Source organism: Rutilus rutilus, assembly GCF_951802725.1.
Source record: "Rutilus rutilus genome assembly, chromosome: 24".
Classification (NCBI taxonomy): domain Eukaryota; kingdom Metazoa; phylum Chordata; class Actinopteri; order Cypriniformes; family Leuciscidae; genus Rutilus; species Rutilus rutilus.
Window position 1 is genome coordinate 6,611,245 of NC_140228.1, and position 13,209 is coordinate 6,624,453.

Sequence of the window (13,209 nt, forward strand, 5' to 3'; positions counted from 1 at the left end):
AATACAATACTACTCAGACGGAGGCAAAGAGGTAAACAGCGGTGCTGTCTGAATAAATGTTTCCTCATAAACAGCTCTAAAATATATCATCAACAGCAAGCACACTCTTATATTCATAACATCCATATTCATCCATTTGGGAATGATAGATTCGCTTGATCCTCTGTTGTCGGTCTTAACGTTGGCAAAAGTGCTCTATAATTATTGCTCTCGGCACCAGGCTGAGACAAATAAAAGTTACATCGCAGCTGCATTAACATGTGAATGCGGCTTACAGAAGCGCGCGCGGTAAACTGCTCCACCTGGCTCGCCACAAACGTCCTTGTCACAAAGTCCACCCACCGCACTGGCTTCCGCTGAAAGGCCTCCTGGGGGACTTCAGTGACCATTCACTATGTTTTCTCTTTTCCCAAGCACCTGTGACTGTTTTTGTGCTTTCCCATTTTTTTCTGCCTTTGTCTTTCTCTCTCTCTCTCTCTGCCTCTCTCGTTTTTTTTTTTTTTTTTTTTGGCAGGGCCCTATCATTAGGGAAACACTTTCTTTCAAAAGGAATTCTCGCCACTAACAATGCTGTTTGTGTGTTTACCAGGGGAGGCAGGACTCCGAACGCATCCAAAAAGCATGTCACGGTCACGGACGCAGAGGAAACGCGGGAAAAGGTGGGCAACGCCGGTCACTCCTTGCCTTTCTTGGGCAGGTGCAGTTGGAAAGACTCTCCTCCTCTGCCGCTTCCGAAGGCTCATCCGGCTTCTCCATGGTCCTGGACCTTGGAGAGCTGCTTTGCCATTTTCCAAAGGAGTTTGGCACAATGGCTTTGTCCCCTCTTTTCATTGTGTTTCTGTAAAACACATTTGCAGCATGACTCTCCAGGTTTATCCCTCTTGTGAGCCATCTACCCCTTTTCTCTTTCTGCTTCCACTAAACCTACGCTCATCTCGCCAACCTAGAGCAACGGAGAATTATACGCGATTGTGCGTGCGTAGTTTTTTTTTTCCCCCTCTTCTTCTTTTCGCCATGGCTATCTGTCATAGAGTGCTTTCCCACTTACGCCATCTCGATTGACACTCGGCTAACTGCTAGCCGAACGCAGCTTGCCAGAATTTGGCCGCAAACGAAAAAACGAGGACGGAAGGGGGGAGCGGGAAAAATAAATATGCAGATTAAAAAGTAAACATTCTCCAAGAGAGGGGGAAAAACAACCACATTTTCATATTTAATCCAACTTAGCAGAAACAAAAATAACACATTATGCCCTAATTGGGTGCCGTGTAGTCCACAAATACTATTACAAGGCCGATCAGGATTAGCTCTGCTACATACCTAGTTATCTATTTCGGAGTGCCAAGACTGCAAGCAGTGGGCAACTAAATTTCAAAAGCTGGCAAATCCAGTTGTCTCCTAAATACAGAAAGTACTTAAATCCGGAGCTAACACAAGAGAAAGAGGGATAAAGGGTACTCTGCATATCACCAAAAAGCTTGTGCACTTTGCAGAATCACTGGCTAGGTTAAACAAATATGCTAAGCAGACATCAAAACAATCCTTTGATCTGCAGCCTAGTTTCCAGAGCAGCGGCTGGGCTCCTGTTGTAAATAACTTGTATAAATCTGTACCGTTTGCCTTCAGGTAATTTTTACCAAAGTGCCAGGAATTCGTAAGGAAGCACTTCTAGTCAGAGAGATCAGATAAAAGGCGTATCAATTATTCACCCTGGGTGAGTGAGCGTTCCCGAGCTCGTTCTAACACGCTCTCACGTGGCTAATGATCAAGTTATTAGCGTCTGCGAAGAGTAAAAACACGGCGGCTTACGTACCTCCGGCAGCCCGGGCAGGTCCGGTGGCAGTGAAACGCATTGTCGAGCGTCATACAAAAGAGGCTTAAGGAATCTGAATGCGGGGAAGCTATGTAACTTGCTGACTAACTTTGTCCTCTGTTTTGATGGAGAACACAATGGAAAACGCTGTCCATTCAAATCAGGCAGGGGAACAGAGGGGGCCGTGTGCCTGCCTCCCATCAGTGCCCTGATAACAGCCGCACTGGCACCGGGCGACACCACACCACTCACGCCCAACAGAACAACTTTTGTGCCGTTGTCATTCTCCAGAAGTTTGTCTTCTTCTGCAACTAGTTCCCCCCCCACCCCACAGCGGCTGCAAACTTGTACAGTTGTGCTTTTGATTCCGCCAGCTGCCGTCCTCCGGCTTCTGCTTCCGCTCGATTATAAGGGATATAGAGGGCCTGTTGTCTGTTGAAAGAGTTCAGTTTAGAGGTTGAAATTTACTTTTTGAACTCGCATCGAAAATTAAGCTAATTTTGACCTTTACTGTGATCTTTGATGCATTGATGCTCATTTCGACAAGGCCACAAGCATACATCATCACAACATGGCGAAAAAGAAAAGAAAAAAATCATTAAACCCAACACTCACCTTGTTAAACATCAAAGATAAACTTTGTTTAGATCAAGCTGAAGTTTTGATTTGACTTGTTTGACATACAATACTATGCATATAAAACGCTAAGAAAAAAACTTGACTTGACATTAAATTTAACCCTATATTCATTTAAAGAGTGCTGGGTAAATATTAAGGCATATCGAACACTACTAGTTTATTATAAATATTCCAGTACTTTTGACCATTATGCAAGTAAAAATTAGGCAACTCTATTTTACAGTGTCCTTGTTACATGTCGTTACTGTAGTAATAACTTAAATTTTTTAACTTTAATTTTAATTATGCATAATTACATGCAACTTACCATAAACCAAACCCTAACCCTATAGTAAGTACATGTAGTTACTTAATATTACTAAGTACTTAAATGTATAATTACACTGTGAGACGGACACCTTAAAAAAAAAGTGTAACCAAAAATTATTTACAGTATTCATGCGGTCGTAAATGATCTTTAGACCATTACAGTACTGCTCAAGTTTGAGGTCAGAATGAAATTATTATTTGTATTCAGCAAGGATGCATTAAATTCATCAAAAGTGACAGTAAAGACTTTCAGATTTGTTAAAAAAAAAAATGTAAATTGTGTTCTTTTGAATTTTCTATTCATATAAAAATCATGAAAACCATATCATGGCTTCCCCAAAAATATTAACTGTTTTCAACATTGATAAGGAATGTTTCTTGAGCAGCAAATCAGCATATTAGAATGATTTCTGAAGGATCATGTGACACTGAAGACTGGAGTAATGATGCTGAACATTCAGCTTTGAAATAAAAATATATTAATATATTAAAATGACCCCAAACTTTTGAAAGGTAGTTTATAGTATTACTAAAATACTCATGGTTACATGATGCTAAAACTACTGTCTTAAGGCCTCAAACTGTACTAATACTCAGTACTTACAAGTTATTATTAGCTATTTCAATTCATACTTTCTCAACAAAAGTCACAGTATAGAATATAAATAAACTGAATTCAGGCCATAGCATGTAAATATATTTCTCAAGCTTCAAGCTTAAATCCCAAAGCATCCTCTATATGCAAAAGCATCATGTCACGCACCACACAGGAAAAGACAAGATAATGCTCAGGATAAAGTAATACTAATAAAAGAAAGGGGGGGAGAGGAGACAGGAATACATGTGATCATTTCTGCAGTTGTATAAATGTAGGAGATGAGAGCGCTGGTCTGGGCGCTGTGCATATGCATCGCGGAGCTAAATTGTGAAATGACAGATAGAGATTCTGGGTGTGATAGTGTGGAATGACTAACTAATAAGAAGGATGCGTCGGTCTGTTAGCGGAAAGAGGCATTAGCACTCTGGCTGTCAATCACATCGCGGGATGCGGGGGCCGGGTTAGGGTGGGCTGGTCTGGGGGGGGTCCTAAACAATTATCATTTGCACAAAGACCAGAATTGTGAAGATCACACTCATTTTGACACTCTCAAACAAGCTGACTGATAAGAAAACGGTTATATTTTCTGAAATAAGAAAACGTACCTTAAAAGTCGCTGTCGCAATGCTCGTATGGTTGCCAGGTCTGATCTAGATGCCTTTATTATATTCTGGACCACATATACAGCTTCTTCAGCACAAGCATATGTGATTTTCATCAGCATTTTATCGTCCACCTGGAAGAAAATAATAATTTTAGTCCCTTTGAAAAGTAATAACCTACTTTTTTTCTCAACAAGCCACCTTATTTCATTCACATCCACAGCACAAACGGTGGGGGATGAGATATACACCGAAGTTTAACTAGTTCAAAACTGTCCAAATCTAGAACCCTGTGTATAAGTAATCCTTAGTCTTCCTAGGTAGTTAAATCACAAACTAACAGACTTTCTATAGTCAAATTGGTGGGACTTCCTATCCAGCATGTTTGGATATTTTTTTTTATTTTTGGAGTAATTTGTTTAGAAAATGTAATCCAAAACTGTGGTAAGAACTTAATAAATAAAAAAAAAAGCACATTTTGTCAAAATCCCCCAAATTACCATATTTACTATATTAACACACATTCCTGGTCTTGCTGTTAACAAGTAATTGGGGAAGATCTAATCGTTTGATTGAAATGTAACCACTTGCTCTGCCTTAGAAACAAATTTCTTTAAGCTGATATAGGTTTAAAGAAATATTTTAACAATTAACTCTTTCCCTGCCAGGGTTTAAAAAAATAAATAAAAATTGGCAGCCACCTCCAGCATTTTTAATAATTTTCACAAAACTTTCACGGTCATTTTGTTCTAGGAATATCTGAACATGCAATATCTAAAAAGAAAGAACAGAGTCTCTGCTTTTTTTTATCAACACTTGAATGCGTGTAAGTTTCATAAAAAAGCAACATTTTGAGCAAAAAGCTGAGAAAAACACACTTTTGTTTCAGACTTCATTTGGATGGGATTCAGAACGATGATCAAAACACAGATGGAGTAGATTGAGTCCATCAAACCCCTAAAGCTTCACAGTCCTCTAGCTCGTCCTGGGTCGACATTTCATTCGGTAACGTTTGGCATTGATTTATATGCCGTTTTGATTTATATGCTGTTTAATGTTCATGATCACATTATTTTACGCATGCATCTGCTTACATATGCTATCGCTTGTTTCTGCTTCTTCTTCACATGTCTTTACCTCAGGAGATTCAGTACTCTTTAAGAAGACGTGTAATAGCACCCCCAACCGTAAAGCAATGTCTCATAAATGACGGACATTTCCGTCAATAGCGGGGAAAGAGTTAACAAGACAATTTAGTTGCGTAATTGCATCTAATGTCAAAATGATCGGCCATTAATTTGTCTCTGCAGCGAAAGTTGAAATGCAAATGCGTTTTTTGTACACAATCCCTTTGGCCTTAATTGTGGTGGCGGTTTTAGCATGGTGTGTGACGAAAGTTGTCATCGCTTGCATCCGCGTCTCTCTGAGCAGAACAGAAACAGCAAGAAGTTCTAACAAGAAACAGTGTGCCAGGTGGCGAACTGGCTGTACCAACACAACGCACAATCTGTCCGCTTCTACATCCAAAGCACTAGCAGCTGCCATCAACAGCCCCACACTCACACTCTCTCTCGCACTCACACACACACACACCCTTAAAACATGTTTGCTTTCTCCACTGTTCTCATGTGACTGATAAAGCCACAGGTCGGGCCTTTACCACTTTTTAAGGGTTTGTCATATTAAAGATACATTTTTAAAAAAACAATATTTAAAATATATTCTGTGTTTTGGCCTCACTTTTGAGTGAACAATGTGCTTTCACGCTGGAAAGATCTGCTAATCCAAAAATGTTCTGGGTACATTTTGGTAAAATATAAATCAAAACTGTGACTACAAAGAGATTTAGAAGAGAAATCCAAAATGGACCTTTTTTTTAACTTCCTTAATACACATTCATGTTCTTATTGTGAACGATTTATATCCGTTTTACTTGAAAATATGTAATTTTACAGAAGTAATATGTGTTGCAAATGCCTTTTATGTTGACTTGAAACACTTTTTGGAGTTCATTGTTTGGAAAATGTAATCCAAAATTGTGGTTAGGACTTTGCGCTTGTGCATATAAAAATCCACATGAGAACATTTTGTCCCAAGTCCCCAAAATTACCTTATTTACTATATTAACACACATTCCTGGTCTTATTGTGAACAATTCAATCAAACTGTTGATCAAAACTTGTCTTTCGGCTGATGTCACCTCCCCCATTCACGTTTTTATGATCAAATTCATTCCCAGTAGTTAAAAGCCCCTAAAAAAAAAATTGTTTGTGGGTGCCGTTTCATGTTTTTTGGGGTACTTATTTAAATGTAAATGCAAAATGTGGTTAGGACTTTGTGAGTTTGTGCATATAAAAATCCACATGAGCACATTTTGTCCCAAGTCCCCAAAATTACCTTATTTACTATATTAACACACATTCCTGGTCTTATTGTGAACAATTCAATCAAACTGTTGATCAAAACTTGTCTTTCGGCTGATGTCACCTCCCCCATTCACGTTTTTATGATCAAATTCATTCCCAGTAGTTAAAAGCCCCTAAAAAAAATTTTGTTTGTGGGTGCCGTTTCATGTTTTTTGGGGTACTTATTTAAATGTAAATGCAAAATGTGGTTAGGACTTTGTGAGTGTGTGCATATAAAATCCACATGAGCTCATTCTGTTCAAGCTCCCAAAATGACCTTATTTGCTATATTATAAGTCGAGTCCTGGTCCTAAAAAAAAAAAAAAAAAAGGTTTGTCTTCATAATCTTTCATCAAAATGTAACAGCTCAGAAACGACTTTCCTTTTCGAGGGATATCACCAATGCCTCTTATTTTAAACCCCTCCCCCAACCACATTTTCACAGTCCAGTTCATTCCAAATGGATAAAATCAAGTCTTGTCCTACATTTTTTAAATGCATCACATTACAAAAATAAAAAAAATTGCGGGTGGCGTTCCAATGCTTTTTGGGCTAAATTTAACAAAAATAAAAAAATAAAAAATGTAATCCAAAATAGCAGCACCTTTATGCACTTAAAAATCCTTGTGAGCGCATTTTGTCCACGAGTACAGAATTCAGTTTCCTGCCAAGGGTGATACACTGCATGTTAGCGAGGACAAAACATGTCACTTAGGACTGTGCTTTGAAATCATCCCGGCCTCTGCAATTTTTATTAAAACACAACCGAGAACAACGATTGCTAGTATGCGTTTTAATCACATTTGCAATTTTTCCACGTTTTCAATTAGAGAATTGAAAAGCCTGAAAATCTGTCGACATGTATAGATTAAACGAGCGTAAAACGAGGGCGACTGGAGGTACGCATCCACCTCAGCGCTCGTAAGCTTCCGCTGCAACCCGGCGGCTAAAAATAAAAACTTGGCAAAGTTGCGCACATCTCTTATTGGTCCTATAGTTTGATTTCACATTTAGCATGTGCGGCCCCCCCTCGCCTAAACACGGCATTCTTCTCTTCCCGACATACAATGAGACTTGAGTGACTCTGGCAGCAAGCTCTGGATCGCTGCTCCTCAATCCACCAGTGTATGTTATCAGCAGGTAAACAAGCTTTCCAACAAAGCCATAATGGAACTGCAAGCGGCATAAAGAGGCTCATCTCAAAAAAGCTATAGAGTCCATCAAAGCCAGTGTCATTCCTTCTGCACAGGCGCTGCGGCTGCAAAAATGCGGGATGCTAGCGTCCATTTTCCCTCGCCAGATATCTTTAGCTGCTGGGAAGGTTTGGACTGGTTATCTGTAACTAGTCAAAGAGCAGGACAGATGAAACATTAGATATTTTTGCCAAGATCACTCTAATTTATTGTTTCCTCTTTAGTATGGAAATATATATACTACAACCATTTCCACTGTGTTTACACATTATATTTTTGGTCATCACATACATATATATATATAATCAAATCACTATAAATATAAAGATTATACTAAAATGAAACTCTCTTTGGCTGCCAATCAAAATCCCAGAGTTTGATCAACTGAATCATCTGGTGTGGTGTGAATACATATTCTATTCTCTTCCATGGCACCGAATATCACGCTATATCCTACGGTCTGTCAATCTGGCTGGCACACACAAACACACACAATGATCTTTGTACGTGACATGAAAAGTATCTTAATATAAAGTCTATTAATGCTGCATTTAAAATGGAACGTTTAACTTGCAAATGTATAAATATTTGTGGCACATATTGCAGCGTTTGACGAGCACGCTGTAATGATATATCATTACACCTTCTGTCATCATGTGGACACAAGCCATGTTCACACAAGATGCAAAAGGTGAGAATCATGTGGCGTCTCTGTGACCAGCAGTGGTTCATCCTGTTGCGGTGAACATATAACAACGCACTCGATGACTTTGAACTTCATTATATTTCAATTATACGTATGATTAAAAATGTACCACGGTATTAGTTATGCTGCTTTGTAAAATTATGGGGGTTTTATAATACCGTGGTACTTTTGTAGTAGCCTACAGTTTAAACTATATAAGAATACAGTCAGTTGGTCAAAACAACATGAAATAGGGTGATAAAGAACCATAGTACCATGGTGTGTGTGTGTATACAGTATATATATATATATATATATATATATATGAAGAGTTCAGATGCAAAAGCCTCTAAGTGCCATCAGAAATTTTCCTCTAAAATGATCATTTTTATCAAGCTCGTATATTTAAGTTCAGTAATCACACTTAAATGACAATGAAAATTACCTATGAATTGTCATTTAAGTGAAATTACTGAATTTAAATATACGAGCTTGATAAAAATGATCATTCTAGAAGAAAATTTCAGATGGCACTTAGAGGCTTTTGCATCTGAACTCTTCATATATATATATATATATATATATATATATATATATATATATATATATAGATAGATAGATAGATAGATAGATATAGATATATAGATATATAGATAGTACAGTCTCAAGTGCATTTATAAGTGTCAAAAGTAATTTTGTCTAATTATTCATGATTTATTTGCAAATATACTGGTAACATTTCCATTAGCTTTTGGCTTGCTTAGTTGGGGACATTTAATATTCAACAATATTATTGATCTGCCTTACTTAAGGTGGACGATGACGCAATTTTCTTCTAGAAACAAACTTTGTTGTATTATTATCATGTTATCAGTGTGAAGCTGCTTTGATACAATCTGTATTGTAAAAAGCGCCATATAAATAAAGGTTACTTGACTTTGACTAACATTTCCATTAGCAGTCATGTTTATTTATTTTATGTATTACGATAAAAGGTCAACTGGGTCATTTTCCATGTCAGAATACTTGGTTGTATATCCCAGGTCACTATGCAAAGACATCTATAAGCCATTTTTATCAGTTTACTCTTTGGGTCTAGCAAACATAGTGTAACACTGTATCAACCAATGACAGGAGTCTGGGGGTGGGCCTATCTGCAAATCGACCAATGGCAACGGGGGGAGTGTTCAGGAAACTTGTTTGATAACAGGTTCATGATTTATGTTTGAGAGCTATTAGCACAGAAAAAAAAAAAATTTGCCTGAGATTTATTTGAAGTTTGGATAATTATAGGCGTCTTAGTTTATTTAGATATAAATTCCTGTATAAGGACGGATTAATCGCACTCTTGCGTGGCATCATTTAAAAGATGAAAAAAAGGTGTTTATATGGCTCTGATACACAATGTAAGAGAACTGAACATCACACACCATATGATCAAACAAACACCAGTTCTTTTCTCAATATCCCATGACATTTGCTCTTTAACGTTGATATGTACAATCCTCCATCTTGAGTAGAGGCACTCGAGGCGAACGAAACATGTCTGTTTAATGATCGGTTTGAATGTGCGCAGCAATAAAAGAGTCTTTTGAGAGGCTGTATATTACAGAGCCAAAATCTGTTGCTCAATTTTCACACACAAAGAAGGAAATTTGATGGAATTATAGCTATTTCCAGGTCTCATCTCTTATGTAAAGAATAAATGTTGTTTAATTTCTTCATTTTGATGTGTTGACATACTAAGCAGAGATCATTTTCCACTCAAACCCCTAAAAGCTCCATCTCTATTATCGACTAGCAATTGGTGGGATATTAGTTGACAGCTGTTTTATGTAGTTTTGTAAAAGGCGTTATTATAAGCATCAAGCTTTAAACAGGACAAGATTGCAGAAGTCAAACATCTCCTCGACTTTGACAGCAGAGTTGCCAATTGACATTTATTGAATGATGCTAATAAATAAAGTTCATTACTAATATATGCACACGCTAAATATAACCTTAAATCGTTTAAAGTCAATCAAATCAGACCCCATTTAATGTATTTAACACTTTACTGTTATTACAAAATTAAGACAACTTTTCTTTATGGTTTACCTACAACAACCTGTTATTTAGAGACATTTTACACATCCAATAATTTCATTATGGGTCAAATCTGTATTTTTATTTATTTATGTACAGTTACTTCATAAAATCTTTTGTCAAAACAATTATAAAGATGCATTGCGCAATTGCAAATATCTCCTTAAGTATTGCTGTCCAACAGCATAATGGCAAAAAATATGTGCATTGAATTCACCGCCATACATTTAATATCGAAACACAGCAAATTTACATTTAGTCAAAACTGAGTTATGATTAACTGTATTATTTATGTTGCATAAACTATGATCTGTCCTGTGACAAATGGGTCTGACTCAACTATGCTCAGATTTAGAGAAAACAGTATGACGTTGATATCAAATCATTCAAAAAGCAGTTTTTCTCAGTTGCTGTGTTTCTGTAGTTGCAGAGTTACGGTTTAGATGATAATGCATCACATCGAGTCTTAATAAATCATAAATGTCTCTGGATCGGTCTAACCAATGTACTTGCCTTGGCATAGAGGTTTCATGCATGCGCTCCGACAGCTGTGGTGTTCACATGGGCGTCCCAAGTTTGAGTTCTTCTCGTTTCTGGATCTTTCCTATTATGCAGAATATTTCCTATTATTTTCATATACCCAAAAAATAATAATAATTAAACTGACAATGTTAAAAATCCAATTATGTTCTATTACAATATCACAATAGTGTGCAGAGGGGTGAATTTCAAGTAACTTACTCTAACAATTACCTTTGGTTTGATGGGATGTTGTCATTTTTGCCCTGGGTGCTGTACTTCTAAAATGATAAACTGGCAATTTATCAATACATATTCCATTTTTACTTCTCTAATCAAGCAAAACTTTTTGAAAACACTGATTTAATAAATAAAAAATGTATCGTTTTTTCCAGTGTCCTTAATAATTCCTTCCATCCTGTCCGACTTTTGTAAAAACCTCCAGTCATTAAACGTGATATAATTCAAATCAGATATAACCAAAATCAGAAGTGATCAGCTGACACCTTAAAAAAAAAGTGAGGAAACCCATTGCCTTAAAATTAAGTAAATAAACTTCATGCATAATCGAAAAAAATTAGTCAAGTTCACATAACTAAATTTTTTCAATTACGCATGATTTATTTGCTTAATCATTTTAAGTCAATCATCAAGTCAAGTCAACTGATCACTTTTTACAGCAATGGATTTAGACGTATTGTGTTTTGTAATAGCTACTAACAAAGCAAAATGTATAGTATTTTGACAATATTAAAGAAATCAGTTTTATAATATCGGCATTTCAAAACGTGGTTTGAAAATATCAAAATAAATGTTGATGTCCCAATGCAAACTAACAGAGAGATGACTAACTCTTGATTTCTCTTCTATGTAAATAATCATGTTATAATTAATAAACCCGAGTTGCCTGAGCCAAAGCATATTTCAAAAAAGACTACTGTACAATTTAACAGAAATACTTCCTTACATATTAGTATTTTACTTAATTAGTACTACCTCTTCCCACTATCTGTACCAATAAAAGTGTCAACGGGGCAAAAAATAAATAAAAAAAGGGAGAGATTTGAGGCCACCCACATTGTCATCAGACTGTTAATTCAGTATATTATTGGCTTTTTGGTGAAGCAAACACCGTTTGGAAGGATGTCACACCAGCGCCGAGCTCTAGTCGTGCCTAGCATGTCCCGGCTCCACAGTAGGGGGCTGTAAACATTTACACTGAGAGGCTGTCCATTCCACATGGTTCTCCTTCACCAGCAACCTCAGCATCTCGCGTTTAGTCATTCAGGCCTGTCCCGAGATACTACGAATCACACCATCAATTTATGAAAACGCCATCCAAATGTGACAGCCGACTTATGCTAAACGGAGAAAATAAAGCAAAACATTGCCGAAACACCCCTAGGCCCACATGGTACCGAAGGCTCGGCGGAGAGCTGCTATGCTCCCCGCTGTGAACTGGGAAAGTGATGTTGGTGCGCCGTGCTCCTCCAAGAGGGTAGTACCGTTCCCGGGCCCTTATCGGAGCCCTTTTGAAGTCTGTTGCGTGCGAGAGCGTGCCAACGGTAGCACACGACAGTAGCTAATGCCCCCACAAAAGCCAACATTAGACAAGGACCGAGCTGAAAGAGAGAAACGTCTAAGTTGGGAATAATTCCCTCAACCGACGTACCTCGGCACTGCCTTCACTCCCAGGTTTAATTTTAGACGGAACACGTTACATAAGTGATAGACAATAGCAATAAAATGGATCCCATTAATTCCTGACATGTATGGGCTTGTTTGCTATTCATTAGTTTAGTTGACACAATAGAGGCATAATTCTTTTAAAATCTTCCGTTTTGCTCGGTTGGAAGTGTTGCCAATGACTCAAGAGCATCAATAGGCGATGATTGCAAAACTTATGTAAACAAGTACTTACAATCATAGCGGTACGCGCATTTGCAAAGGAGGAGAAAAAGAATTGGGGGCATATTTTTGGGTCTATAATCTTTGAAGAAAAAAAAACAACCTTTCAGAGTGTATTTTCCACTCATAAAAGCACCATACACAACTTTATCATTATGCACAACAACCGGAGAACGGATGTTGATGGGAAACATCTTCGAGCATCAAGTCCAAAGCTTTATTGTACTTTGATTCAATAGATCAACAAAAAAAGCCTTTAAATGTACTTTGGATACATGCATCTCTTCCCCAACGGTATGGCAAATAAATAAAAAATATTTTATTTTATGACAATATACTACTTGTCAGGACACAATCTATGGCAAAATAAAGTTGTTTGATTTCACTTGCACTTCTCGAAGAACGTGTCCCAAAGCGGACGCTGTGGGTAATGCAATCTACTGCGAGGAGTTT

General features: G+C 37.5%; 1 protein-coding gene across 1 annotated transcript in view; it reads right to left on the minus strand.

Moving 5' to 3' along the window:
- The window catches only part of st18 (ST18 C2H2C-type zinc finger transcription factor), a 61,730-nt gene extending 59,679 nt beyond the window's left edge, over positions 1-2,051 (minus strand). Inside the window, exon 1 of the mRNA XM_084399584.1 lies at positions 1,814-2,051. The gene's annotated coding sequence lies outside the window, so the exon portion shown is untranslated. The remainder of the gene's footprint in view (positions 1-1,813) is intronic.
- Between the last annotated feature and the right edge of the window lie 11,158 nt (positions 2,052-13,209).